This window comes from Phascolarctos cinereus, unplaced genomic scaffold (assembly GCF_003287225.1).
Source record: "Phascolarctos cinereus isolate Bilbo 61053 unplaced genomic scaffold, phaCin_HiC Scaffold_3;HRSCAF=262, whole genome shotgun sequence".
NCBI classification, from domain to species: Eukaryota; Metazoa; Chordata; class Mammalia; order Diprotodontia; family Phascolarctidae; genus Phascolarctos; species Phascolarctos cinereus.
In genome coordinates, this window is record NW_027555736.1 from 149574389 (window position 1) to 149590123 (window position 15735).

The following is a 15735-nucleotide window of genomic DNA, read 5'->3' on the forward strand; positions in this document are numbered from 1 at the left end:
CCCCTTCTAAGTCTTCCCAGCCAAATACCTCCATTCGCTTCAACCACCTTCGTGTAGTATGAACTCAGGGCCCTTCGCCATCCTCTAGACAAGTGCCACTTTGTGCTCTTCCTAAAATGGGCCTCCAGATGTCTGGAGGAGTCCAGTGGGACTTTTGTCACCTTATTCCTGGTCACTTTGCTTCTCAGTACAAGTGATTTGATAATAGAAAGCATCATAGGGTACTTAACAAAAAAAGAAAAGGTATTAATTTGATGTTTACTAACTTGTGATTTTAGTAAATACTCTGCAACAGTTTTCCCCCCTTGAGAAGAAAAGGAAAATAGACAAAAATCTCTCTTTTACAAGATTGGGCAAGCTCTCATAAGGGCCATATTTACACTTAAGTCTAAGTATGTAACAAATAAATTAATTATAATTTCTTGACATATGTACCACACATAGAAGTACTTTAAAAAGGGACTCGCTTTGAATATCTAAAGTTCTGGCTATTGCACCTTAAAAGGGGCGGGGAGGTGCGGGCTGTTTTAACTGTGTATTATAAGTATGAAAACAATAAATATTGGAATTTAAAAACACTAGTAGGTGAACATGAACAGAATTACTGGGAAGTACTAGCTCTGTTGAGAATTGAAGAAGTTTGCCATATATTCACTTAAATATTTAATGGCTACTGTGTGAAGTGCCTACAGTGCTAGGTTCTACAGTGCATAAAAGGCTGAATGAGATCATAATAAAATTTACGTTTCTGCAGAAACTGTGAAGTTACAGAACATTTTCTGTATGACAGCCTTTTGTTATCCATTTTACAGATGAGGAAATTGAAGTTCAGATAAATTGAAGCGCTTGTTCCTCAACAAAGTTTTTTTTTTCTCTTTTATCTAAGCCTGTGATTTCATCATTGTAGGCCCCTCCTGGTGTTAAGATCTCTGCATCTAGAGCCTCATCAGTAATCTATGTGCTTCTACCAGAATAAAACAACTTAATATCTTTGATTAGCCCAAGTCTTGCTTCAGAGCCCACCAGATAAAGTTCTGAACCCCAGATTCTCTTCCATTTGCTCAGTTACTGTTTGACTAGTTGTGGAAATAATCATTGACCCACATACCCATATTCTAAAAGAAAGTTAAATGAGTTTATAGAGACAGGGCAGCAGGTCCAAAAGAAATGTAATGTGTTGTGCTTCTTTGTTTTTAATCATCTTTTTGTTTTTAATTTCATGGGAATTTGTGTTTCTAGAAGACCATTATTTCTATTTACCACAGTGTTATTATATTTGTCTACTGAAATGAGATATAGTTGAAGGAATACAAATAAGAAGCATAAAGTGTGATATTGATAAATGAAGAGGAGCCACTCTAGCCAGAATAGAATTTTGGACAAAAACAAAAACATTTGAAAACCAGGTGTGACTAGCCTATTCTTTTGCCTTCTACATCTACTGATTTAGGCCGGCCAAACCTGCTTGCCATTCTCTATGTACAGTTTTTCTTGGATTTCTGACTTTCTATCCCCATGTCCACAAAAGCCTTCTTGTTCCACCATATCTAATGTCTGTCCCTCTACTTAGTATTCTGTCCTAGTACAGGTCCTCATTACCTCTCACTTAAACTACTGTAGTAGCCTCCTAATTGGCCTCTCTGGTTCATGTCTTTCTCTGATCCAATCTGCTGAAGTGATTTTTGTCAAGTGCAGATTTTACTGTTTGTTCTCCTTCATAAACACAGGTAGCTCCCTGTTAACCTCTAGGATCAAATATAAATTCCTCTATTTGACCTTTATAAAGCCCATCACAACCTGGCAAGCTTTATTAACCAATACTTCCCTTTATATATCCTTTAGTCCAATCAGATGGACCTTTTTTAATATTCCTTATGTGTGGTATCCCCCAAGCACACCTTAAGCCCTGGAATGCACATCCCATTCCCTCTGCCTCTTAGAATCCCTAAATAGTCTCTAAATATGTAGCTCAAGTACCACCTCCTTTCTATATGATACCTTTCCTGATTGTCCCCTAAAATGTGGGTGTACCCTAGGCCTCTGTCCTGGACCATCTTCTCTTTTTTCTCCAATCTTTTGGTAATTTCCTTTGGCTTTCATTATCATCTCTATGCAGATGACTCACAAATCCACATCTCCATTCCAGTGTCATCAACGGCTTATTGAACATTAAATTTTTTTTCAATTAACATTTTTTCCCTCTCAGCCTTCCCTTCTGCACACCCACTTGAAAAAAGAAAGAAAAAGAAAGCCCTTATAACAAATATACATAGTCAAGCAAAACAATTGGCTGTGTCCAAAAAATGTTTGCTTCAGTCTACACCCTGAGTCCATCACTTCTCTGGTATTGGACATTTCAAACTGGATGTCTCAAACACATCTTTAACTTAATGTGTTGATTATCCCTCCCTTTCCCTTTCGTTCAATTTACTTACCTGGCTCTATTGGGGGCACCACTGTTCTCTCCCTCTCCCAGGTATGTTACTTTGGTGTTATCCTGGGCTCTTCACTTTCCCGTACCCAGCTTGATCAGTCAGTTGCCAAATATCACCAGTTCTGCTTCCATGACATCTCTTGTATCTGCTCTTTTCTCAGTCCTCCATCCTCTCTTGCCTGAACTGTTGTAACTTGTCTCCCTGCTTCAAGTCCTTCTTCTTTCCAATCTATTCTCCGCGTGGCTGTCAAAGTGACTTTTTTTTAAAAAGCACTTTTTCCCCATTACATGTAAAAGCAAATCTTAACATTTGGAATTTTTTTGAAATCCAGATTTCCTTCCTTCTTCCCTCCCCTCCCCCCTCATTGAGAAGGCAAGCAATTTGATTTAGGTTATGTATGTACAGTCCTGCAAAACATGTTTCCATATTAGTCATGTTGTGAAAGAAAACATAGACAAAAAAACCCAAGAAAAATAAAAGTTGAAAAAAAGTGTGCTTTGATCTGCATTCAGATTCCATCAGTTCTTTCTCTGGAGGAGGGTAGCATTTTCCATCGTAAATCCTTCAGAATTGTCTTGGATCATTGTACTGCTGAGCACAGCTAAGTCATTCATAGCTGATCATTACACAATATTGCTGCTATTGTCTGACAGGGGTGGAGAACCCGCAGCCTCGAGGCTACATGTGGCTCTCTAGGTCCTCAAGTGCAGCCCTTTAACTGAATCTAAACTTCATAGAACAAATCCCCTTCATAAAAGGATTTGTTCTATAAAATTTGGACTCAGTCCAAAGGACCTAGAAAGACCCAAGGACCTAGAAGGCCCCAGGTGGCCTCAAGGCTGCAGGTTCCCCACCCCTGGTCTATAATGTTCTCCTGGTTCTGCTCACTTCACAAAATGATTTTCCTTTAGTGCAGAGCGGACCGTATCACTGATTCAGTCAACTCAATAACTTTGCATCTAAGATCAACTATGAACTCCTGATTGAGGAAAGTCCCTCACAGGTTAGCCCCTACCTATTTGTTCAGCCTCTTTATGTCTCAGACTATGGTCTAGCCAAATTGACACTGACTCTTACCTCCTATCACTCTGTCCTTGTACTAGCCACATATCTCCCACCTGGGGTGCACTCTCTCTTCACAGCTGCCTCACGGAATCACTCTCTTTCAAATGCAGCTCAAGCACCACCTTCTGCATATGAAGCCTTTCCTGACCCCCCCAACTACTCTTGCCCACCATCCCTAACCACTTTGTATTTATTTTGTATTCTGTATATAGTTATACATATGTACATGTCCCCCTTAATAGAATGTGAGAGAAGGGATTATTGCAAGAAGAGATCATTTTATTTTTTATCGTTGCATCTCCAGAACCTAGACTGGTGCCTGGTACGTAGTGAAAATTATTGTTTATTCATTGGAAGCTAATTCTAGCAATATAGATTGGCACATGTCTATAGAACCTAATTGACTTCTACATGGTTAAATAGCTAGTATGTGTCAGAGACAGGACTTGAACCCATCCGTTCTTGCCTGCTGTCTCAGTCATTAACCATAAAATCTAATCATTATATTGGATTTATGAGGAGAGAAAAATCTCACCTGATTGCAGGGTTGAGAAAGAAGTTCCTGAGTAAGCATTTATGAAGGTCTTTTAGAGGTCCTTAGGCTTTGAGATTTGGGGGGAAAGTAATTCTAGATGGAGAAAAACAGGAATAAAGATTCAAAGGGAGGAGAGTAAAGGAAAGGGCAAGTGCAGTTTGGCTGGAATAATGGAAGATGAGGCCAGAAAGCTAGGTTTAGGCTATGGTGTGTGTTCCTCTTACAGCAGCTTTGTAGAATAGTGATAGAATCTTAAACCAGAAATTCAAAGAAAATCTTGAATTAATTTGCTTTGATTTAGTTGCCAGAAGTATTTCCAGAAGGAACCATCAAAAAGAGTCTATTCCTTTCATGCTGTAGGTAAGGCAGAGTTGATGTATAAGAAGGTCAGAGGTGGGTTGTTGTGACTAGACATGTTCTAGTTCAAAAGCTGAGGTAAGGAACTTTACAACAAGAAGTCCCTGGAGAAGTCCCAGTCCCTGTGGAGGGAGGAAGGGGGAGATTGTGCATTTTCTTTTGAAGGTATTTTCTGTTTCTATTTTGGAGCAGTAATAAGTGTTAAATCTTTATTTTGATTGAATTTCAAAAGCAAGTTAACAGCATCTTTGAAACTGATTTTCTAAGAACTGGGGAACTTAACATTAAAAAAAAGATTTTGGGTCACTGCTTTCAGAGAAAATAGAACCAATTAAATAGGAAAGTCCTTTCAATAGAATTTCCTCTGTAGAAGATATAGTAAGAATACTTCATATCTTTTGCTTTGAGAGTTAAAATGAAAAGGTCAAAATTTAACTTCCATCTAATTCTTCATGTGAGTCCCTAAGTAATACAAATTATTTCTTTTTTTTTAAGTCAGCATTATGAGGTGGTTTGAGTCCCTCACTTCCTTCAAACACACCTAGCCTTTCCTGATTCCCGCTACTCCTTGACACAAGCTGCTAGTGCCCTCCTTCTCCAACCACCTGGCATTTATTTTGTGTGTAGTTTATATACTTATGTACCATTTGTCTCACCTGACAATGTAAGCATCTTGGATGGGAACTGTTTCATGTGTGGTCTTTATTCCAACTTCTCCAGTGCCGTGCCTTGTGGGTTGGCTAGGAATTCAAGAATATGTGATGTATAACTAGAACAGCTTTCTAATTAGTGTCCTTTTTTCAGGCCCCTCCTCCAGTCAATCCATCCTACAGCTAACAAAGTGATTTTCTTAAAGCCTATGTATGATCATGTCATTTCCTTAATCAGTTATACCAGCTCCCTTTTACCACCAAGATCAAATACGAACTTCTCTATTGGGCCTCTAAAGCTCTTCACAACCTGATCTCAATCTACTTTCCCTCTTCAGTGCATGTAACTGTGCAGTCAGACTGGCCTTCTTGCTTTTCCTTATGCACAGTACCCTTCTCCTACCTCTATACCGTCCCTGGAATGTTCTCCTTCTCTGGAATGTACTTCTTTCTGACCTTCCAGCTCTAAGAATCCTTCGCTTCCTTGAGAACTTAGCTTATGTGCCACCTACTACAAAAGGCTTTTCCTTGTCACTGCTAATGGCTCCCCCTCAAAATTATCTTGCGTCTGTTTCATATATATCTAGATTTTTTCTCCCTAGCTAGATTGTAAACTCCTCGAGGTCAGGGAATGTTTTTGCTTTGCTTTGTCAGTATTGGGGACTGACACATAATAGGTACTTTTAAGATTCTTAGTGATTAATTGATCAAGACTTTTAAAAAATGTATCAGAGCGTATATATATCTAAAGTATTGTAGTTTCCTTTAAAATTGGTAGGAGTTCAAAGGTCCATCAAGGTGACCATCTTGGGAAGCCATATAAAACTGGTTCTGGTTTTATTGCCATGGCATAAAGCACTTTCTGGAGCTTCTCTTTTGGAAGTGCTTCTTCTTTTGAGTATTCTCACAGTGACAGATCTCATCTTCAGGGAACAGAGAGACTTTGTGTTGAAGTGGAAAGACTGGAGTTACAAGACCTGATTGTTGTGATCTTGTCAAGCCAACATCTCTTGGCTTTTTTATCTGTAATGTGATTGGACGAGGTAATCATGAATGTATGTCTGTATCTCATAGAAATTGAGTCAGAAGTAGAGCACCATACTGGGAAGCAGGAAACTTGAATTTAAATTTTTATTGCAGTATTATCTTGGGGTAAGTAAATTATGCTTCTAGTCCCTTGTGGCCTTAACTTTCCCATCTGTGAAATGAGGATTTCAAGTCTCTCAGTTCCTCGTGTCTCCTAGCTTTAAAAATTAGGTGGTATTTATAAAGCACTTCACTTATGTTATTTCATTTGCTCCTCACAACAACCCTGTGAAGTAGGTGCTATCATTATCCTCTTTGTTACAGATGAGGAGAAGAGTGACGCATTAAAGTGATTTGTACAGTACTCACACCAATACTGGATGAGGCGGTATTCAAATTTAGGTCTTCCTGACTCCAGGTCAGCACTCTACCTACTATGCTACCTCGCTATAGAATTCTGTTCTATAAAATAAGTATTTGTTGAACCATTCATCAGAATGCATAATTGAAATCTTTGAAACATTTTCATGTTCTCTCCTTTATTGTTTCATCGAATAAAAAAAATCCATATTAATACTGTTCTCTGCTTTTAGGTACCATTTTTATTTAACATATCATTCATCTATATCCAGACCATTTCTAGTTTAGATAGAGGAAGATGTCCAAACTGGCAGTCCCCTGCCCTCCCACATGACTTTCTGCCCCAGGAATATTTCAGGTAACATAGGAAGATATCTCAAAATATAGTCATATTTTGAGCAATCATTCCAGAATTGAGCAATCATTTTTCTATCCCCTTCCTCCTAGACAGCTTTCCTCAAGGAATCAATGGGCTTCTTTTCACAAACCTATATTGAAAATCCAAAGTAAATTTGGAGGCATTTTGTATGGACAGTAAACTTGGCCCAGAATTGTATAGGAGAAGGAGAGTGGACCAAAGTTCATTTGAAAAAAAAACAATACAGTGTGCTTTTAATTATCCCAAGTGTCTCTCTGAAAGAAAAGTCTATCTTACTATGTACTGTATGGCTACAAGTCGTAAAAACCAACATCTTAGAAGAGTGGAAGTCATAGGTCACACAAAGGCAATGGCTAGGGGCATAGTGGGCTTGGGTAAACTATGGTATATTTCCAACATAAGGACAGCATACTGAAAAAGGAGATTGGCTGGTCATGTGGTTAAAGTGAGGGATCACCAGTGGACAGCTCTTGGGCTTCATGGTGTCTATTTAGCGTCAAGATGTCTAGAGGAATGCATCTCTCCCTAGACATTTGGGTGGACCTTCAGTGGGGAATTTATGATCACATATACAGAAGTGTCACATAGGCTGAAAAAGGGGGAATGGGCTTCAATCTGCATGTTGGAGATAGAATCCATATTGATGAGATCACAGATCCACTGAAGTAAATGTTATTTTTACTAATGAGAAGTCAAAGAATGCTGTGAAGTGGCATTTGAATTGAATTTTAAAGGATTGGTAGAAATAAAACTGGCAAAGTGAGGTCCAGACAGAGGGGATAGTTTGAGCAAAAGCATGGAAGTCTGACAAGATTTATTCAGAGGTCAAAGAGTAGTCCAGTCTGTTTAGAACATAGAATGCATGCTCAGAATAACATGAGATAAGGCTATAAAAAGGCAAGGCCAAGAATGTCAGTGAAAAGAGACTGAAATTTACTTGGAATTTTTGGACAGATGAGTAAAATGACTAGCTATAACATGAGTAAGAGTATTCTGGCAGTAGTGTGAAGGATGAATTGCAGTACAGAGAGAATGGAAGCAGGAATACATTTTAGAATATTCTGTAGTCAAGGATAGTAACAAGGGTTTGTATTCAAGTTTAAGTTGGACTATAAAGGAAAGAATGGAAGTGAAGTGTTGCAGAGTGGAATCCATAGGACTTAGTAACCAGCTGGATATGAGAGAGCATGAGTGAAAAAAATAGCAAGATTGTGCACGTGGGGGACCAGTGAGTTGTTGTACCATAGATAGAAATATTCTGAAGTTTGGAAGCAGGAGCAGATTCAGACAAAAAGAGAAATACGAAGTGGTTGCTGAAGCTCCAAGGGCCGGTTGTTCATTTCCATTGTGAGTATTTAGACCTTGAAATTAGCAAACACTACAAATCAGGGCTTGCTTTGTTGTTTTGTTTATTGTCTAGGCTTAAGAAAGTGATGGAGAACATGTTAATGATACAGATTAAATTGGAAAGTGTGTTGTGACTTCTTTCCTTCCTCCCCATCCCCCAACCCCTCCCTTTCCCCCACCCTGACCCTAGAGCCTAGCTGGATATATCTGGGCATTGATGTTGATACGTATCTTTGACTTAAAGGTATTTGTATAGTCGTATAGTTAGTCGGATGATAGGTAAAAGTCTTTCCTTCTAACTCCACTCTGCCACCTTGGTCCCCTCTGAGAGTAGCCTCAAACTTAAAGTGGTTGCTACGTAGCATTCAACCCGCCAGTCATTCCCTTGAGTGCGGGAGAGTTTCTTGGTTGTGGGTTATTCCATTACTGGGCTGAACAACAGGTTGCTTGCTCCTCAGGGGTGCAGTGTCCATAGCGGCTTGTTTTTCTGATCATTTAAAGTCTACATTTAAATATGTAACCTAGAACATTCTGTCAATTGAATGTGATCATCCTGGGTGAAATAGGAGAGAAATGAATGTTGTCGTTGCTGCTGTTGTTTAAGTAGAGTTTCCTAATGTAAATAGACGTCGACTGGCAACTTTTGGTTTACTTAAAAAACCTGTAGTATATTGCTTCATTGGCCAAATTAATTAAAATATGGGATATGCTTATCACCTACATTTTCACAGATCAAAGTGTACTGCTGAATAATCTGCAATTTAGAAGTTAATTGAATTTTTTACCCTATCAAAATAGAGTGGAAAAAATATTTGGGTTTTAGTGGTTGAATTTATTTGAATCATTTTTATTAGGTTCTTGCTTACTAGGGAACTTATTTATTCTGTAAAATTGGAAGATTTGAAGCTCAGGCCATTATTCTGACCCTCCACTATGTAACTGCCAGTAAATCACTTACCCTCTAAACCTTGATTCTACTCATTTGCAAAATAGGAATGATACTGGTTTTACCTACTTCACAGGGTTGCTGTGAGGAAAATAATTCAATTTTTACAAAGCCCTGTATAAATGTGAGATTGTGGTTGGTTTTTACCCTTGTCTTAAAGGATGTGACAGATTGTGTTGATGGTGATCCTAAGGAACTAAATAAAATGCATTAGTAAGAGAGGCAAATATGACTAAGAATTTTAAGTATTCAAACACTGCAAGTAATAATATATTATAAATAATGGGAAGATTTCATATTGATCTCCAGTTTGATGGCTGGATTACATTATTCTGAGATGTTTGGGATAATCTTAATTGAGAGACTAAATTAAATCAGTGCTTAAATTTCCTTCATTGTAAGGAGAGGATAGAGCTCCAGCCTTAGAGTCAGGAGAACCTGAGTTCAATCTGACCTCAGACACTTGACCCTTACTAGCTGTGTGACCCTGGGCAAGTCACGTAACCCTGATTGCCTCACAAAAAAAAAAAAGGCGTAAGGAGCAGACATGGAGTGAAAACACCTATCACATGCTTTATGGAGTAGCAGTTTATTTAGCTCCTTTTAAAATTTAAAATATGACTAATTTGCCAGTAAATATAGTGGAACAGGCAGTGGACTTGGGGTCAGAAGATCCAATCCAAGTTGTTATTCAAACTTGTGTACTTAGCTGAATAGTAGTAGCCAAATCTCCTAAGCCTCATCTGCAAAATGAAGGGATTTTTTTAAAAGGATAATCTTTTTAAAAGTCACCTTATTTTTATTTATGTTTTTTCTTTTCATATCACATTCATTTTTAATTATCTCTCCCCTTCCTAGTAAGTCATCCCTCCTAACAATGATTTTTTTTTTTAGAAGAGGGGAAAAATAATTCCGCAAAACCAACCAACGTATTGACAGTGTCTTACACAGTTCTGGCAAACTCAAATAGAAACAGATCCATGCAGGCTGCATATTGACTTAGAAAATCACAAATTAGCATTATCTTTCTTGGGTTGTATTTATATTTATTTTGTTCAGCATTTTCCAGTTACATTTTAATCTGATTTGGGCACTCAAGAATTTTATTTCACAGGCAGCGAGTTTTGACACCTCTGTCTCACAGTATGTATGTAACCTATCCAGACTTTTGGGGTTATCTCAAGGTTACTGCCACCAACTCAGTGCTCTAGGGATGCCCTGGAGGGTTTGGGGTATTTTTTCTACTATTAGCTGAAGTCCCCTTTCCAGTGTGTGTTTTCCCCAAATGATATCATTTGCCAGTGATTACTGTCCGATATTATTTGCAGGTCCCAGTATCATCAATAAGCAATTAATATCACTGAATTAAAGGGATATTTCCTGAGAAGGTGAAACAAGAACAGAAGTTCAAACAGCCCTCTTCACAGTTGGGAGCACACACACTCTCCCCTCTACCCCTTTGGTTCCTATTGAGAGTGGACTCAAACTTAAAATAGTATCTACAGAGCATTCATGTACAACCTCACCCCCAGACTCCAGCCACTAAGGTCACTTCCTAGGGCAGCATAGCTGATAGATAGGACAAGTCACTCCCTTGCTTACCGATCCCATGGTGTGTTAGCTGCGGGTGGGTCCATTGCCAGGCTGGGTCAAGCAGTTTACTCCTCAGGGCTGTGAGGGTCATGGCTTTAGATAAACTTTGCTAGCTTTTCTGATCTTTTGAAATTTACAAGGTTGTTCCTTTTACAATTCTTCTGTATGTAAATATGGGAAAGAATAGGCATGACTGGAACATAAGCAACATAGCCTCTATGTGTTCTTCTAGGCAACCTGGCACCAGAGTGGGGAGGGCCCAAGATCTGTTCCCTCCCCCTGCCTCCCCTCCCCAAAGTATTTCCTGCCTGACTCACCACCAGGGAAAAGAGATAGATCTAATTAGCTAGTTAGTACCTTTTATATACTCAAAGTCAATCAGAAGCCTCTTCCTTACTTTTAAGGGGACAGACAGGTAACAATCACAGAATACTTTCTATGCCTCCTCTGAAGTGGAGAGCCAGGCTTCTCCATTATGTATCCTCTCAGATCTCTGGAAACAACAGGCAGAGCCGCTTATGTATTCTCTGAGAGCAAGGCCCTTGTGGCTAGACCCATATTACATATGCATCATTCCATATCTGTGGTTCCTTACCACTGGAATGAAGAGAAGGTGCATTTTCTCAGCTCTCCTCCAGAGACAAACTTGGTCATTATGATTACATAGCCTTTAGGGTTTTTTCCCTTTTCACCTACATTGTTGTCATTGTATATATTGTTTTCTTGGTCCTGCTTAGTTCATTCAGTTCATCTATTAATAGTGATTTGTAGTATTTAACATTTCTTAATTGTTCATAGCCTATGACCCCAGTATGTTGGGGGAATGGCTTTTGGTGTTATGTATTTGAGATAATTCACTAAATATCTTAGATATCAGATCCCCTTATTAGTGATAGATGACATAAAATTTTTTCCTATGTTATCCTTACTATGTTGACTTTGTTCTTTCAAAAACTTTTTCATGTAATCAGAATTACTTATTTTATCTTCTGTGATCTTTAACTTTTCTATTTTTGAACCAATACTAAATAGATTTGAAGGTTATTGCTGCAAAATATAATTTGAAGTCTGGAAGTACAGTTCTCTCTTGATTTCTTTGTTTCATTTTTTCCTTTGAGATTCTAAATTTTTTGTTCCTCCAAAAGAATTCTGTTATTATCTTGTCTAGCTCTGGTATTATATAGAGGCTATGTTGCTTATGTTCCAGTCATGCCTATTCTTTTCTATATTTACATACAGAAGGATTGTAAAAGGAACAACCTTGTAAATTTCAAAAGATCAGAAAAGCTAGCAAAGTTTATATATAATTTGTTAATTAATTCAGGGAGCATCTTTTTAAAATATTGACATAGGTGGCAAAGAATTGGAAATTGAGGGTATGCCCATCAATTGGGGAATGGCTGAACAAGTTGTGGTATATGAATGTAATGGAATACTATTGTGCTGTAAGAAATGACGAGCAAGAGGACTTCAGAAAAACCTGGAAAGACTTGTATGGACTGATGGTGAGTGAAGTGAGCAGAACCAAGAGAACATTGTACACAGTAACAGCCATGTTGTGTGATGACTAACTTTTGAAAGACTTAGCTCTTCTCAGCAATACAAGGATCTAAGACATATCTCCAAAGTCTCATGATGGAAAATGCCATCCACATCCAGAGAAAGAACTATGGAGTCTGAATGCAGATTGAATCATGCAATTTGCTCTTTTTTTTTCCCCTTCCATTTGGTTTTGTTTCCTCTTTCTTTGTAGTTCCTCCTATTGGTTCTAATTCTTCCTTACAATATGGCTAATATGAAAATATGTTTAATAGGAATGTATATGTAGAGCCGATATCAGACTGCACACCCCCTTGGGGAGGGAGGGGGAGAAAAATTTAAAACTCAAAAGCTTATGGAAGTGATTGTTGAAAACTAAAAATAAATTAATAAAAATATTTTTAAAATATTGACATAGTCCAGATATGAACAATGAATATCTTTCCAGTTATTTGAGTTTTCTTTGTTTTTAGCAAACTTTTCATTGGTAATCTTTTTTTAATATTGCCTCCATTTCTAAATACATACCTCCTGCTTCCTACCTGCAGAGCTATGCTGTGTAACAAATTTTAAAAACAAAAATAAAGAAAGATGTTCAGCAAAACTGACAAATTGACAGTGTCCTCTGTAATGGTGAAAAGTTGGTACATTTTTTCAATTCTTCTCCAAGGCCAAGGTTGGTCAAAATGACAAAACATTCAATTTCACATTTTTGTTCTTTCCCTTTATATTGTTGTCATATTGTATTTTTGTTTTGCTGATTCTGCTAACTTCACTTTATATTACAACATATCCTTTCAGTAATATGTCGTCATATTCATGTACCATTTGTTTAGCCATTCCCTAGTTAATAGGCAGCTTTGTTTCCACAAGATGCTACTCCAAAAAGTGCTCCAATAAATATTTTGATGTGTTTGGTACTTTTCTTCTTTTCTTTGACCTCCTTGGATATCTCTCTAGCATTGGGGTCTCTGGATTGAAGTGTATGGACATTTTCATCACTTTATTAGCATAATCTCAAAGTGTGTTTCAGAATGATTAGACCAATTTGCACTGATTATTATTAATGCGCCTGTCTTTCTACAAGCTCTCCAATATGAATTAGTCCCATCTTTTGTCATCTCTGAAACTTTAGAGTTATTTCTGCCTTTCTCTTGTTACTGATTTGGAACATCCTTTCGTATGGCTGTTTATAGTCTGCAGTTCTTTTGAAAACTGTTCATATCTCCTTTATTTCCTTAAAGAGAATCTTGTAGTTATGTAAGTCAAGTAAATCTTGCTAGGTTGACTCTTAGATAGTTAATGTATTTTGCGGTTATTTTGAATGCAATTTCTCTCTTTTTTTTTAATTGTTTCTTTCCAGGTTTTGTCATTGCTCTATAACAATGTTGTTGATTTTTATAGCTTTATTTTGTATCCTGATGGTCAGTATTTTTACAAATGAAGGTAGAGATGGCATGGTACCATATTTGTTGCTGACACAAAGTTGGGAGGGAAAACCAGCATGTGGAATAAAGACAAGATTCAGAAATATTTCGGAAGTCACGTATGATGTGCTGAATCAAATAAGATTAAATTTAGTGGTGACAAAAGTAAAATTCTTCACTTGAATCAGCTTCACATGAGGAAGGTACATAGCCAGACACTTCTTCAGAAGGAGATATGGGGCCTTTAGTGAGCTTGAAAGCTCATCCTTTTCCTTTCTGCAGCATTTGACCTCATCTTAGTCACGCCGTCCTCCCTGGGTTTTCATGACCCTGCTTTCTTTGTGTTCACTTCCTACCTCTCTGGCCACTCTTATTTGGTCAGTTTTGCTGAATCATCATCCGTACTCTTCTTCCCTGACTGTACATGTACCCCCAAGGTTTTGTGCTGGACCCTTTCTTCTCTCTGTAGATAGGTAGATAGATAACTATACTCTTGATGATATCAGCTCAATTTTCACCTCTAAGCAGATGAGTTACAGATCTATATATTTTACTTGAGTCTTTTCTCAACTCCAGTACCACATTCACCAGGAAGACATCCAATCTCAAGCTCAGTATGACCCAAATAGAACTCATCCTTCCTTTCTTTTCCCTCTTTTTACCTTTCCTGATTCTGTGGAGGGTATCACTATTCTTCAACTCACCCACCTTCACACCTTTGTGTGAGTCATCTCATACTGTTCCCTTTCCCTAACCTCAATATCCTCTCAGTTGTGAAATCTTGTCAGTTCTGTCTCTAGAATAAATCTCCCATCTGTCTGCTTTTCTCAGTCAGCCAGTCAACAAGCATTTATTAAGCATTTACTACATGCCAGGCACTGTGCTAAGAGCTAAGGATACAAAGAAAGGCAGAAACATGGCCTCTGTTCTCAGAGAGCTCCCATCCTAATGGAGGTGGGGATGTACACACAGTATGTATGCAGATAGCCACAGTGTAAATGGGAGATATTCTCAAAGAGAAGGCACTTAGCAGTAGGATGGTCCAGGTGTGGCCTTTTGCAGAAAGTGGGATTTGATGGAGACTTGCAGTAAGCTGAGAAAGCCAAGAGAAGGCCAGGAGGGAGAGCATTACAGGCATGAGGGACAACCAGTAAAAGGCATGGAGCCGGGACGTGGAGTGTTATTTATTGTATGGGAAGAATAGTCAGAAGGCCAGTGTCTCTGAACTGGGGGGGAGGGCATAGAAGAGAATCAAGTGTAAGAAGCCTGGGACAAGTTGTGATGGTCTTTAAAGGACAAACAAAGGATTTTGTATTTAATCCTGGGGGTAATTAAGAGATTGAGGGAGCTTTGACTAGAATGGGGGAGACTTGAGGCAGGGAGAACCACCAAAGTAGTGTGGGCCAGTGCTGGGGGTGGCTGTGAGTCAGGCCTGGGCCCACCTCATCACACTCCATCCAGACTTGCCTCTTAATTGATCTCCTTGCATCCAGTCCTTTCTCCAGACTATGCTTCACGAAACTCTCAGATATTACTAAAACACCGATATGACGGTCACTCTGCTTTTCAGGATGCTCCAGTGGCTTCCTCTGCCTTTAGGACCAACTGTAACTTCCTTTGTCAGGCTTATAAAGCACTTTACAATCTGACTGAAGCCTACTTTTCTGGACTTTATTGCACATTACTTTTTGAAACAGTCTATGTTCTGCTAAACTTGCCCACTTGCTTTCCCCCATAACATTCTGTCTCCTTTATTCATGCTTTTCCACAACTCTTCCTCCCCCATCCCTGCTCTCCCAACCTTGAAACATGCTCCCTTTTCACCTCAGCCTCTAGAATCCCTAGCTTGGGTCAAAGTACTTCCTCAGGTGATGCTTCCTATAGGAAGTTTTTTCTGATCTATCCCTACATCCCTGCTGCTTCTCTCTTCTCCCCCTGCCCCAATGCCCTGTTACTAGTGGCCTCTCAGAAATAACATTTGATATTTATTTTATAGTTGGCTATTTATTTTATATTCATATGTATTTTTTTATATTTATTTTGTATTTGTCCATGCTGTGCCTAATGGAATATCTT

The 15735-nt window shown here is 38.5% G+C and overlaps 1 protein-coding gene across 3 annotated transcripts in view; it reads left to right on the forward strand.

The window, feature by feature from the left end:
* The window catches only part of GLCE (glucuronic acid epimerase), a 150533-nt gene that overhangs the window by 64812 nt on the left and 69986 nt on the right, over positions 1–15735 (forward strand). The gene's annotated exons all lie outside the window — the stretch shown is intronic.